This window comes from Oncorhynchus nerka, linkage group LG19 (assembly GCF_034236695.1).
Source record: "Oncorhynchus nerka isolate Pitt River linkage group LG19, Oner_Uvic_2.0, whole genome shotgun sequence".
NCBI lineage: Eukaryota > Metazoa > Chordata > Actinopteri > Salmoniformes > Salmonidae > Oncorhynchus > Oncorhynchus nerka.
Genome location: NC_088414.1, coordinates 39,311,684 through 39,322,560, shown reverse-complemented (window position 1 = coordinate 39,322,560; position 10,877 = coordinate 39,311,684).

Below are 10,877 nucleotides of genomic sequence, written 5' to 3'. Positions count from 1 at the left end.
TGAGAGGGCATCAGAGACTTCTCTGAGGTGTGCATGTGGCCTCCACTCATGAGAGGGCATCAGAGACTTCTCTGAGGTGTGCATGTGGCCTCCACTCATGAGAGGGCATCAGAGACTTCTCTGAGGTGTACATGTGGCCTCCACTCACGGGAGGGCATCAGACACTTCTCTGAGGTGTGCATGTGGCCTCCACTCACGAGAGGGCATCAGACACTTCTCTGAGGTGTGAATGTGGCCTCCACTCATGGGAAGGCATCAGACACTTCTCTGAGGTGTGCATGTGGCCTCCATACATGGGAGGGCATCAGACGCTTCTCTGAGGTGTGCATGTGGCCTCCACTCATGAGAGGGCATCAGAGACTTCTCTGAGGTGTACATGTGGCCTCCACTCACGGGAGGGCATCAGACACTTCTCTGAGGTGTGCATGTGGCCTCCACTCACGGGAGGGCATCAGACACTTCTCTGAGGTGTGAATGTGGCCTCCACTCACGGGAGGGCATCAGACACTTCTCTGAGGTGTGAATGTGGCCTCCACTCATGGGAGGGCATCAGACACTTCTCTGAGGTGTACATGGGTCCTCCACTCACGGGAGGGCATCAGACACTTCTCTGAGGTGTACATGGGGCCTCCACTCACGGGAGGGCATCAGACACTTCTCTGAGGTGTACATGTGGCCTCCACTCACGGGAGGGCATCAGACACTTCTCTGAGGTGTGCATGTTGCCTCCACTCATGGGAGGGCATCAGACACTTCTCTGAGGTGTGCGTGTGGCCTCCACTCATGGGAGGGCATCAGACACTACTCTGAGGTGTACATGTGGCCTCCACTCATGGGAGGGCATCAGACGCTTCTCTGAGGTGTACATGTGGCCTCCACTCATGGGAGGGCATCAGACACTTCTCTGAGGTGTGCGTGTGGCCTCCACTCATGGGAGGGCATCAGACGCTTCTCTGAGGTGTGCGTGTGGCCTCCACTCATGGGAGGGCATCAGACGTTTCTCTGAGGTGTGCGTGTGGCCTCCATACATGAGAGGGCATCAGACACTTCTCTGAGGTGTGCGTGTGGCCTCCATACATGAGAGGGCATCAGACACTTCTCTGAGGTGTACATGGGACCTCCACTCATGGGAGGGCATCAGACACTTCTCTGAGGTGTGCATGGGGCCTCCACTCATGGGAGGGCATCAGACACTTCTCTGAGGTGTGCATGTGGCCTCCACTCATCGCACTTCAGTCTCTCGGTGGACCCACTCTCCCCAAGTTAAATAGCCATTATATTTTAATTTAATTTACAAGGTAATACAAACTCACCACAATACTTACATTGAAGAAAGAATTCCACTTGTGTACATTGACATAATCTACAGACTGGTGGTACATTAGGAGAGAAGTTGGATCTTATAAGCCCTAAAAAGGCATTACGCCTCAAAGCACAAATCAATACTTTGCTTTCTGTTTTCTGATAAATGTCTTCTCATCACACATGCACACACGCTCTATATACAAAAGTATGTGGACACTGCTCGTCGAACATCTCATTCCAAAATCATGGCCATTGATCTGTAGTTGGTCCACCCTTTGCTGCTGTAACAGCCTCCACTCTTCTGGGAAGGCTTTCGGCTAGATGTTGGAACATTGCTGCGAGGACTTACTTCCATTCAGCCACAAGAGCATTAGTGAGGTCGGGCACTGATGTTGGGCGATTAGGTCTAATACGCTATAAATGGTAAAAATAAAAATAAAAAGTAAAAGACCAGGCATATAATTAAAACAATCTAGAGCGCAAAAAGCAACTAAATGAACTCAATAGGTTTGGTGCTACTGTCTGTGCACACAGGTTCCATAGGCTACAACGCGTGTCAAACTCATTCCACGGAGGGACGAGTGTTTTTTCGCTTCTCTCTTTTACTTGACTGATGAGTTAGTAAAGAACTCACCGTGCCTGGTCTTCACTGAAAGAAAGAAACAACACCTCACAGACACTAGGCCCTCCATGGAATGAGTGCTGGGCTACAGCCTCGGCTTGGGTCTCCAACACCTCACAGACACTAGGCCCTCCATGGAATGAGTGCGATACCGCTGGGCTACAGCCTCGGATTGGGTCTCCAACACCTCACAGACACTAGGCCCTCCATGGAATGAGTGTGATACCGCTGGGCTACAGCCTCGGCTTGGGTCTCCAAATTTCACTCCAGTAAATTAAGAAGCCATATACCTAGAATAAAAATGTGGAATAACGACACAGCTATTTATATTTCACTATGGAAAAGAGGCTGAAATACATGTCATGTTGACAGTTTGCTGAAATCAAGGTCAGAATACAGCATATCTGTAGACACACTTCTGACGAACCTCAACTTCTGCATCTCCACCTTAAACAAATACCTTGCTCACACATTGTCCCGAGATGGCATAGCAGTTCAGACGTCTTTGGTCCTCGTCTTGTCGTGTCCTGTATATATATATATTTACAACTTTTTTCACATACATTTTATTTTTATTTTCCATCAACTCATCTTCAAAACACTCTCCTGCAACCCGCCTCACCAATTTATATTTATAAATAAGTATTATTTACCTCAAATCTGCAATCCTCCAAGAAGCTAGCCAGAAGCTAGCCAGAAACTCCAAGAAGCTAGCCAGAAACTAGCCAGAAGCTAGCCAGGAGCTAGCCAGAAGCTAATCAGAAGCTAGTTAGCTTCTTTACTGGCAAATCGTTAGTATTCAGCTAACCACGGTTTGTGGTCATCAGCTATCCTTTGGCTCGAAAATCTATCGCCAGTTTTGTACGGCGCAGCGCGGCTCGGAACGGAACATACCGGACCAATTTTTCTCTCCATGTCCCTGGATTTCAACTGCTCTCTGGACATTCATTCCCGGATCTCACAGCTAGCTAGCTGCTATCCGTGTGTCTATCTGCTTTCGTCGATTCCGGAGCAAACATCAATTACTCCGGAGCTAGCCAGCTCCGTCAATCATTCCTGAGCTCCGTCAATCACTCCTGGGCTGCAGTCACCTATCCGGACCCGTTTTACTGCCTACGCGGAGCCCCACCGGGCCTTCGCAACTGGACTGCCGACGTTATCTACCCGAAGGAGATCCGGCTGGCTCCTCCGTCGCGACGTTACCTGAACGCCCATCTGCGGCCTGCTAACCGTTAGCTGTCTTACCGGATGCTCTTAGAATAGACAATCGGACAATTTATTTATTTTTATTATTATTATGTTTCTTCTTGGGCCTCTATAACTATATCTATTGTTTTTATTTATTTTTTGTTGTTGTGATTTGGACTAATCCCCTCTACAACATGGAACTCCACTAATCTACTGACGGAACGCAAGAGGTGGCTAACAACAGACCTCCATCCTATGCTAGCTTGCTACCGATGTCCTGGCTAGCTGTCTAAATCGCCGTGACCCCCAAACCAACCTCTCCACTCACTGGACCCTTTTGATCACTCGACTAAGGATGCCTCTCCTTAATGTCAATATGTCTTGTCCATTGCTGTTCTGGTTAGTGTTTATTGGCTTATTTCACTGTAGAGCCTCTAGTCCTGCTCACTATACCTTATCCAACTTATTAGTTCCACCACCCACACATGCAATGACATCTCCTGGTTTCAATGATGTTTCTAGAGACAATATCTCTCTCTTCATCACTCATTACCTAGGTTTACCTCCACTGTATTCACATCCTACCATACCTTTGTCTGTACATTATACCTTGATGCTATTTTATCGCCCCCAGAAACCTCCTTTTACTCTCTGTTCCAGACGTTCTAGACGACCAATTCTTATTGCTTTTAGCCGTACCCTTATTCTTCTCCTCCTATGTTCCTCTGGCGATGTAGAGGTGAATCCAGGCCCTGCAGTGCCTAGCTCCACTCCTATTCCCCAGGCGCTCTCTTTTGATGACTTCTGTAACCGTAATAGCCTTGGTTTCATGCATGTTAACATTAGAAGCCTCCTCCCTAAGTTTGTTCTATTCACTGCTTTAGCACACTCTGCCAACCCGGATGTTCTAGCTGTGTCTGAATCCTGGCTTAAGAAGACCACCAAAAATTCAGAAATTTTAATTCCAAACTACAACATTTTCAGACAAGATAGAACTGCCAAAGGGGGCGGTGTTGCAATCTACTGCAAAGATAGCCTGCAGAGTTCTGTCCTACTATCCAGGTCTGTACCCAAACAATTTGAACTTCTACTTTTAAAAATCCACCTCTCTAAATACAAGTCTCTCACCGTTGCCGCCTGCTATAGACCACCCTCTGCCCCCAGCTGTGCTCTGGACACCATATGTGAACTGATTGCCCCCCATCTATCTTCAGAACTCGTGCTGCTAGGCGACCTAAACTGGAACATGCTTAACACCCCAGCTATCCTACAATCTAAACTTGATGCCCTCAATCTCACACAAATTATCAATGAACCTACGGGCACCCTCATAGATATCATCCTAACCAACTTCCCCTCTAAATACACCTCTGCTGTCTTCAACCAAGATCTCAGCGATCACTGCCTCATTGCCTGCATCCGTAATGGGTCAGCGGTCAAACGACCACTCATCACTGTAAAACGCTCCCTGAAACACTTCAGCGAGCAGGCCTTTCTAATCGGCCTGGCCGGGGTATCCTGGAAGGATATTGATCTCATCCCGTCAGTAGAGGATGCCTGCATATTTTTAAAAAATGCCTTCCTAACCATCTTAAATAAACATGTCCCATTCAAGAAATTTAGAACCAGGAACAGATATAGCCCTTGGTTCTCCCCAGACCTGACTGCCCTTAACCAACACAGAAACATCCTATGGCGTTCTGCATTAGCCTCGAACAGCCCTCGTGATATGCAGCTGTTCAGGGAAGCTAGAAACCGTTATACACAGGCAGTTAGAAAAGCCAAGGCTAGCTTTTTCAAGCAGAAATTTGCTTCCTGCAACACTAACTCAAAAAAGTTCTGGGACACTGTAAAGTCCATGGAGAATAAGAACACCTCCTCCCAGCTGCCCACTGCACTGAAGATAGGAAACACTGTCACCACTGATAAATCCACCATAATTGAGAATTTCAATAAGCATTTTTCTACGGCTGGCCATGCTTTCCACCTGGCAACTCCTACCCCGGTCAACAGCACTGCACCCCCAACAGCAACTCGCCCAAGCCTTCCCCATTTCTCCTTCTCCCAAATCCATTCAGCTGAAGTTCTGAAAGAGCTGAAAAATCTGGACCCCTACAAATCAGCCGGGCTAGACAATCTGGACCCTTTCTTTCTAAAATTATCTGCCGAAATTGTTGCCACCCCTATTACTAGCCTGTTCAACCTCTCTTTCGTGTCGTCTGAGATTCCCAAAGATTGAAAAGCAGCTGCGGTCATCCCCCTCTTCAAAGTGGGGGACACTCTTGACCCAAACTGCTACAGACCTATATCTATCCTACCATGCCTTTCTAAGGTCTTCGAAAGCCAAGTCAACAAACAGATTACCGACCATTTCGAATCTCACCATACCTTCTCTGCTATGCAATCTGGTTTCAGAGCTGGTCATGGGTGCACCTCAGCCACGCTCAAGGTCCTAAACGATATCTTAACCGCCATCGATAAGAAACATTACTGTGCAGCCATATTCATTGATCTGGCCAAGGCTTTCGACTCTGTCAACCACCACATCCTCATCGGCAGACTCGACAGCCTTGGTTTCTCAAATGATTGCCTCGCCTGGTTCACCAACTACTTCTCTGATAGAGTTCAATGTGTCAAATCGGAGGGTCTGCTGTCCGGACCTCTGGCAGTCTCTATGGGGGTGCCACAGGGTTCAATTCTTGGACCGACTCTCTTCTCTGTATACATCAATGAGGTCGCTCTTGCTGCTGGTGAGTCTCTGATCCACCTCTACGCAGACGACACCATTCTGTATACTTCCGGCCCTTCTTTGGACACTGTGTTAACAACCCTCCAGGCAAGCTTCAATGCCATACAACTCTCCTTCCGTGGCCTCCAATTGCTCTTAAATACAAGTAAAACTAAATGCATGCTCTTCAACCGATCGCTACCTGCACCTACCCGCCTGTCCAACATCACTACTCTGGACGGCTCTGACTTAGAATACGTGGACAACTACAAATACTTAGGTGTCTGGTTAGACTGTAAACTCTCCTTCCAGACCCATATCAAACATCTCCAATCCAAAGTTAAATCTAGAATTGGCTTCCTATTTCGCAACAAAGCATCCTTCACTCATGCTGCCAAACATACCCTTGTAAAACTGACCATCCTACCAATCCTCGACTTTGGCGATGTCATTTACAAAATAGCCTCCAATACCCTACTCAACAAATTGGATGCAGTCTATCACAGTGCAATCCGTTTTGTCACCAAAGCCCCATATACTACCCACCATTGCGACCTGTACGCTCTCGTTGGCTGGCCCTCGCTTCATACTCGTCGCCAAACCCACTGGCTCCATGTCATCTACAAGACCCTGCTAGGTAAAGTCCCCCTTATCTCAGCTCGCTGGTCACCATAGCATCTCCCACCTGTAGCACACGCTCCAGCAGGTATATCTCTCTAGTCACCCCCAAAACCAATTCTTTCTTTGGCCGCCTCTCCTTCCAGTTCTCTGCTGCCAATGACTGGAACGAACTACAAAAATCTCTGAAACTGGAAACACTTATCTCCCTCACTAGCTTTAAGCACCAACTGTCAGAGCATCTTACAGATTACTGCACCTGTACATAGCCCACCTATAATTTAGCCCAAACAACTACCTCTTTCCCAACTGTATTTAATTAATTTATTTATTTTGCTCCTTTGCACCCCATTATTTTTATTTCTACTTTGCACATTCTTCCATTGCAAAACTACCATTCCAGTGTTTTACATGCTATATTGTATTTACTTTGACACCATGGCCTTTTTTGCCTTTACCTCCCTTCTCACCTAATTTGCTCACATTGTATATAGACTTGTTTATACTGTATTATTGACTGTATGTTTGTTTTACTCCATGTGTAACTCTGTGTCGTTGTATGTGTCGAACTGCTTTGCTTTATCTTGGCCAGGTCGCAATTGTAAATGAGAACTTGTTCTCAACTTGCCTACCTGGTTAAATAAAGGTGAAAAAAAAATGTGTTTCCCTTAAAACTTCTTGGTGACAGGGGGGCAGTATTGAGTAGCTTGGATGAATAAGATGCCCAGAGTAAACTGCCTGCTACTCTGTCCCAGATGCTAATATATGTATATTATTAGTAGTACTGGATAGAAAACACTCTGAAGTTTCTAAAACTGTTTGATGATGTAGGAGTATAACAGAACTCACATGGCAGGTGAAATCCAACCAGGAAGTGGGAAATCTGAGGCTTGTAGTTTTTTAAAACTCAGCCCCTATTGTAGATACAGTGGGATATTGGTTATGTTGCACTTCCTAAGGCTTCCATCAGATGTCAACAGTCTTTAGAACTTTGTTTGAGGATTCTACTGTGAAGTGGGACCGAATGAGAGAGGAATTAGCCAGGGGTCTGGCAGATTGCCACAGGCTCTGAGGCGCGGTCACGAGAGAGTTAGCTCTCGTTCCATTCCTTTTCTACAGACATAGGTATTCTCCAGTTGGAACATTATTGAACATTTATGTTAAAAACATCCTAAAGGTTGTTTCTATATTTAATTTGACAAGTTTCTACGGGCTGTAACGGAACTTTTTGAACTTTTCGTCTGACATTTGGCTGGACCTGAAAGGGCTTTTGGATTAGTTTACCAAACGACCCTAATAAAATAAGCTATTTGGACATAAATTATGGACATCATTGAACAAAACAAACATTTATTGTGGAACTGCAATTCCTGGGAGTGTATTCTGATGAAGATCATCAAAGGTAAGTTAATATTTATAATGCTATTTCTGACTATTGTCGACCATCCAATATGGCGGATATCTTTTTGGCTGCCTTGTTGTCTGAAAGCTGTACTCAGATTATTGCATGGTTTGCTTTTTCCGTAACGTTTTTTTGAAATCTGACAGCGGTTGCATTGAGGAGAAGTATATCTCTAATTCCATGTATAACAGTTGTATTTTCATCACCATTTATAATGAGTATTTCTGTAAATAGATGTGGCTCTCTGCACAATCACTGCATGTTTTAGAACTACTGAACGCGCCAATGTAAAATGAGATTTTTTTGATATAAATATGCACTTTATCGAACAAAACATACATGTATTGTGTAACATGAAGTCCTATGAGTGTCATCTGATGAAGATTAATTCTACCTCTATTTGTGCTTTTTGTGACTCCTCCCTTTGGCTGGAAAAATGGCTGTGTTTTTCTGAGAGTTGGTGGTGACTTAACATAATCGTTTGTGGGGCTTTCGTTGGAAAGCATTTTTTAAATTAGACACTGTAGCTGGATTAACGAGAACTTCATCTTTAAATTGGTGTAAAATACTTGTATGCTTGAGGAATTTTATTTATGAGATTTCTGTTGTTTTGAAATTGTCGCCCTGCACTTTCACTGACTGCTGGTGAGGTGGGACGCTACCAGAGAGGTTAAGAATCTTTCCCTTCCTGCTTAATTTCATGGTCAGAATAGGTGGAGAGAAAGGTGCATAATAAAGGAAGCTCAATTTATGTAATTTGGGTCTGAATTCCTCCCTACGTAAAAATGGGAAGTTATTAGAATGTTGTACAAAATAGCAAGGTGAACACAGCTGTTGCTAAGAGATGAGAGGTTGGGAAGGAGGTTGGGTGCTACGATTGTGGATTTTACGATCTTTGACAGAAAGCAATGGGATAAATACACATTTTTCAAGATAAAAATGTGGCTGATTGAAAAGTTTCCTTCACCTTGCTCAGAGAAAACTGAGGTCATACTGCCACCTCTGTAACAACATGTGGGACTGTACTGAAAGCCCTGCATTGAACTACACAAAAAGGGGGAATTTGATTGATCAACACCAACCAGTCTTTGCTCTTCTAAGTAGACTCTGTGTCCCATACTGCAGCTGCTTTAGCCTGCCTCATCAGCTGTTTCTTCATGGCTTTCTGGAAGGTCATCATACAGTCTTTGAAGGTCTGGACCTGTCTCTGACACTTCCTTCAGTCCTGGTGGTCGGCCCTGCCCTCCTGGACGGCATAGTACTGCTCCATACAGCCTGTCCTGCTGATAATCTGGTCCACTGGGTCCTCCTCATCCTGGTCGTCGCTGGGGCCATACACTTTCATAGAGTTTTATTTTGTTTACAAATGTTTCTGTCACAAAGTGCTTTACAAAACCTAACCCTAAACTCAGGACTCCACAAACTGGCTTCAGGTTAAGACCTTAAATCCATCTTCAGTAGTGGTCTGGGATTGCATCATAGAATAAGCACTTGGCCAGGAGCAGAAGATGAAGATTAATATGGTGTTTTAACCTTTAATCCAATGACGTGGTGAAATGTTTTGTTATTGTCACGTTGAATTCACGTTTGTTGACAACTCAACTAAATGTAAATCGAAACTAGACATTGAAATGACTTTGGTGCCCAGTGGGATGTATTAAAGTCTCCAATCTCTTTATTTAACACCTGATTAACCCTTAGTGCGGAGATCCCGCTAGCGGGATCAAATTCGACAACATCCGGTGAAATCGGAGCACGCCAAATTAAAAATCGTAATATTAAACATTCATGAAAATACAAGTGTCATACATGATTCTTTAGCTTAGAATCTTGGTAATCGAATTGCGTTGTCGGATTTCTAAAAGGCTTTACGGCGAAAGCATAGCATTTGATTGTCTGAGGACAGCGCCTCACGTTAGCATATTTTCCAAACCAGCACAGGCGTCATGAAATAACAAATAGCGAAAAAATAAATCACTTGCTTTTGAAGATCTTCCTCTGTTTGCAATCCCAAGGGCCCAAGCTACACAATGAATGGTCGTTGTGTTCTATAAAGTTCTTCTTTATATCCCAAAACACCATTTAGTTGGCACCATGGTGGGGAATAATCAGAATTAGTTGGTAACATAGGTAAGATGTTTTATATTCATCATATGTTTGTAAGTTACTTATCATCAGAATGTTATTTTTGTATACTGTGTCAGGGTTGCAGTATCTGTTTTATGTCAAGACTAAGTTGCTTGGGCCGGAGAGAGGGGAGAGGTCAAGCGTGTATCTCTTGCCTCCACAATGTCTGTGTGCCAGTCAGTGTGTCTCTGTGATCTTGTCAAGATAGGATGGATTTGATATATGCCTGTTGATATGGAGGATTTGTTTATGGTTCTGAGTTTGAGAAGAGAGCATAGTTTAGGAGACAAAGCTGAACGATAAATTATGCCTATGCTGTCTGGCTATGTGTGTCTTTTGCTATTAAAGGATCTCAGTTGCAATGTGTAAGGGACTCTCAGAGAATTCATTGATAGACACTGAATTGATCTGAGAGTCACAGGGTTGTGATAGAGCTCATATAATTAAAGATGGACTTTGTGATTACTAACTCTGACTTGTGTGTGGTTTGCTATCATGATTTGGTAAAAAGAGGACATTTCCACGACAACCATTGAATTCAATAATCCAGTCATTCAACATGCATACAAAGCATTCCAAAAAGTTACCAGCAAAGTTCGTCCAAACAAGTAAAACAATGTTTTTTATTAATCTCAGACCACGAGAAACAAGATTGAACTCATTGGCCTGAATGCCAAGCGTCACATCTAGAAGAAACCTGGTACCATCTGAATGTCCTTGTCCTTGAACCTGATCGAACATCTCTGGAGATACCTGAAAATAGCTGTGCAGCAACGCTCCCCATCCAACCTGACAGAGCTTGAGAGGATCTGCAGAGAAGAGTAGGAAAAAGTCCCCAAATACAGTTGTGTCAAGTATAAAGCGTCATACCCAAGAAGACTTGAAGC